The following is a 4,658-nucleotide window of genomic DNA, read 5'->3' on the forward strand; positions in this document are numbered from 1 at the left end:
TAAATGAGTACAAAAACAATCTATTTTAATTAGTACCTGGTTTCCATAACATGGGTCCGCGTTTGCTAAAACGTTTTAGCCCTTTAGCCTTTCCGACAAAATAACTTTAATTTTCTTACCATTAGTTAAAAGAATTATTGACAAAACATCAAAACAAATAAGTTGAAAATTTCCCCATGACCAATTTGCTTGAACGTGTCCTAAGTTTGTAAGAAAAAATTAGATCTCGAGCAGTCTTCGTAATTGAAAAGCTTGAACAATTTGGGCCTATAAATTTGTCTCGATATACGGTGATTAAATTATTGTCCTTTACCTAACGAAGCACAATGTTCAGCGGAAACCAGCATGATCCAGAACTTGCTTCATGACAGCAGGCATCAGTTGTCCACAAAATATCCATGAAAATCAGTCATGAGAGTCCATCAGAATCCGCAGCAAGGAGTCACTCTGAGAAACAATAAGGAAAATCTTATGACTTCACGAACTTTTAACTTGGCTGGATTCAACAAATACGTATTATACTGGACAAATTGTCCACCCTTTAAAAGAACGCAACGGTGATTTATTGTAGTTTAAACATGTAGTTTGTTCGCGTTTTTGAACTGATAGGGCGTACTAGTACTAGTGATAGGTTTTTCATGTTATATAGCGAATTAGCCATGTGGTTCTCCAAAGGGAAACATTGAGGAAACGGTTATTTGCCTATTGGAAAAGCGACGAAAATATTTTAAATTCGAGTCATAAAATCAGAATAGAATTTGGTTGAAATCTCTCGATGTAAACGTTGTTTACCTTTTGGAGACCACATGGCTAATTTGCATTTTAATGTGAAAACCAACATGGCGGATGCGATATCATGAGTGCGGCCTATTAAAGGTCATTCAAGGTTACCCAACTCTGTATCAGAGGTTTTAAGGCCAGCGGTCCAAGTCAGCGAAAACATTGGCAGGTTTTACTTCGATCAAGGCCAGCGAAAAAATAAAATTCAGTTTCTATTTAGTCAACTCTTCCCAATAGTTCAGTTGTCCTCGAGAAATAAGTCACCCCTTAAATCTGCTAAGCGAGAAAGATGCCTACAAGATACTTGCTGAAAATATCCCACGAGATAGACCCTTTTTGAGGAAAACCTATTTTTAAATCTTAGTTGCTCCTTGTTTTCTTGTTCTAGTGAATGTTTTTTTTTTCGAATAAAGGTGGTCATCGAAGATTAGATAAGGTTGCACAGAGGTTTCCGGCAGTGGTTTCAAAATTGTTTGCTGTTGAACAAGCTTAAAATTTATTTCGTGTACTATTTAACAAACAGCAAAATCACTTGAATAAACGTGCTTTAAAAATTGAGGTTTGTACAGTACGACCAGGCCTGGTTGTTCAATGCACGATAAACTAATCCAGGATGAGCGTAAGTTTTAATTTCATTTTTATAATTTTCCACAGAGGTTTTCTGCTTACGTCCTCTAGTTTTGATGTCCACCAATCTTAAACTACACAAAACATTTAAAATGAAAACACTTTGATACCAAGAAAATTACAACCACGACTGTCTTTCATGATCAATCCTGGATTAGCGTTTATCGACATCCAAACAAACCGGCCCTGCAGTGATGCGAGATAAGTGCATTCGAAATGGAAATAAAAAAATATAAACTCACCATTGTCGTTAATTGAGAGAAGCATTTTCCGTCCTCTTCACGTGAGATTAACTGATTACAAGTCACCAAAGCAATACCAATCTACAAAGCGATTAAGAAAACAATATAAGTATAGCATATGAAAGGTTTTTTGTCCAGAAGTAAGAAACAAAGGTATGATGTTATTGCTAGCCACTTTAGGGAACAAAAACTATATCCAGCGAATGTATTGCTCCTGTCGTCTACTGTTCAGAAAAACTTCTTTCACAATGCCCAAGTTAAAATATCAGTTCCTTGCACTAGCGAAAACACGGTAACAAGAACGTCATAAACGATTACGAAGTCTAATTTCCGGAGGCTTAAAGTCGGAGAGGTGGGGACCGCAAAGGGAGCCGGGCCCTAAAGTCCCAATATTCAGGCCCATTATGATATCAATACAAGTGAGAGAACGTAAAATCATAAACTTAGGGATATCCTCTTTATGTTCTTACAAATTCTCCGAACTAACATCAAAGAAATGTATATCAAACAGATCAAACAGTTGTAAGGAGAAATTAAGTTTTGAGGTTTAAGTTACCTGAGGTAATCGTGTCATGGATCACTCCATTGGAATCGTCGCAGTTTTATCGTCATTTCCCAGTCCTGGAAAAGGATCAAATGATTTAAACGATTGATTTAAAATTTCTAAGCATGCAGACTTATATAATCAATCTCAGTCATTTTGCTGCAACAGGTTTGAAGGCGAACAACGCGCACAATGTACTCAGTACAATGCTCCGTTAGCGAACAAGAAAAACATTACACTTTGAAAGTTTTTTATCATAAAATATTTCCGTAGCTAGTATCAGTAAAGTGAATGCTTCGCTAGCCTGACGCACTACGAGCCGTATGCCTCCGTGAACATGACAAAAAACAACACTTGGAAACTAAGGTCTTACAACGCCTTACGAGAAGCAAAAGCTAAATTACCACTACAAACTACTTTGTTGTATTGTACAATTCTTACCTTGGAAAGTCTGGGAAAACATTTGCCTTGTGATATATTCCCTTTCTCCCAAGCACGTGCTTGCAGCGTTTCTTAAAACCAAGTTCTTGTTGCCGGTATTTTTGCTTCGTTACTGCTCCAAATGTAAGAACACTCCCAAACTGAAGCTTAGTACTTTTTTGTAGGCATAGGCGAAGGTAATTGTTAATTTCTGCTAGCTGAAATCTTAAAGGTGGATGGTAAACTTCGACCGAAGAACACAGCGCGACGATATGAATGTTTCAGCACATGTATAATTTACAATTTAAATTTTCAAACACTATTCGTTTTTTTTTTGCGACCACGCACCGAATGGTTGATTCAGAGCGACCATTTGGCGGTTTGTCTTCTCATTGTTATAATAAAAGTGCGGAATATTTAAATTTGTATTTGAATGCGGAGAAATTTGGTCGAGGAACTGATATCTGAAGTGCACTAAGAAGTTTAGTTTAATTCAGATAAAAAACACACACAGAGACAACGAAACTGTCTTCCGGTGAGCGACAGGTTGAGCTCAAATCGTCAATCTGGGATCAGGAACTGTGCCTCAATTAAAAACGTAAGCTGCAGATTGCAGAGAAAATTTTAATTTTGAGGTGCGTTGCGACTGTCGTGTTACCGTAAATGATCTAATAAACACCCGGGGCGTCTATTAAATTGTCGGGGTTCTACGGGAGGCGATAAATAGAGATGAGGCGTTTGTTAGAGAGAGGCGTCAACAAAACAAATAGGATGCGAAGTTTGCTAGCGGAGTATCATGATGATACAAAATAGAGTAGGAGACTAATCTAATCTGCGCAAATGCAAAGCCAAGAGATGTTGTTCATAGTTGGATATCGACGTTTTCATCGTCATCGGGGTCAACCATGTTGGCGTTGTTAGCCTCTTCGATGTCCGCGTCAAACAAGAAAATAAATAAATTACGTGATTTTACTCCATGGAGCATTTCCTTGGTTTTTGAGGTGATTCTTGGAGGGGGCGTCTATTAGACACGGGACGTTTATGAGAGGGTGGCGTCTAATACAAACTTTACACTTTAGGGGAGGCGTTTATTAGATATAGGACGTTTATTTGAGAGTGGGCGTTTATTACATCATTTACGGTATTAACGTACGTTAAGGACGTGAATTTGCTGACTTTTCGAGCGTAAAAATTAAATAGAACAAATGTGGGTACAGCTTCTGCAGAAAAGTTGAACAACATTCAACTTTTGCCGCAGACGCCAGCCCTCAATACATTCCCGTCATCTTTTTTACGCACTTATTCCAGTAAACGTTCTTTAAATAACGCGAAAAGGACATAAAAAATTTCCAGTGAACAAAGCAATAACACAAAAATGTCTTATAGCTTTGCCGCGCCCTTGTGCGCAATGTGACAAATGGGCGGTTTATTTTTTCTTTGCTTCGTGAGCAGGTGGTATTCTACAAATCCTGCGATCTGATAGGTTTCGCGATGAATGACTCTGGCCACAATTTTCTAGTTTTCGATGTCAAAGAACTTTAAAACGTTAAATGCATTTTGTACCGTGACAGTTTGCCTTTTTACTTTCTTTTCTTATGATTTTTAAAGCTTGAAAACTTTTAAACGTTTTTGTAGCGTCGATCCGTGAATTTTGTGTGTGGAGCTGAACCTGTGTTTTATTCTTTCAGCCGCTGTGATTGGTTTACCGCGTCATCCGATGAACTTGTTGAGAATAAGACATTTGATCACGAAAAATAAAATAGATTCCTATTTCTTTGACGAACGTTTCTGTAGTTTTTTCATAAAAGCAATAAACCGCATTTTCTAGGGCTTTACTGGCGTAATAAAACCATGTGGGATTTTTGGAGAACACTTGAAAGGCTTATTGATTTACAAGCTTTTCTCGTGTTCTCCCAACATCCCGAGTGGTGAAAGTGTGGTCTATTGCTGAAATAGTATTACGGTAAAGCACGGTTCTTGAATTAAATCAGTACTGGTGATTTTTTTATTTCCTAAATCCATTCTACAGTACAGAATATTTCCGC

General features: G+C 37.7%; 1 protein-coding gene across 1 annotated transcript in view; it reads right to left on the minus strand.

Annotated features, from left to right (window-relative positions):
• Window positions 1-4,658, minus strand: part of LOC144643122 (uncharacterized) — a 73,755-nt gene that overhangs the window by 36,303 nt on the left and 32,794 nt on the right. The gene's annotated exons all lie outside the window — the stretch shown is intronic.

This window comes from Oculina patagonica, chromosome 2, assembly GCF_052425735.1.
Source record: "Oculina patagonica isolate OP01 chromosome 2, crgOcupat, whole genome shotgun sequence".
NCBI lineage: Eukaryota > Metazoa > Cnidaria > Anthozoa > Scleractinia > Oculinidae > Oculina > Oculina patagonica.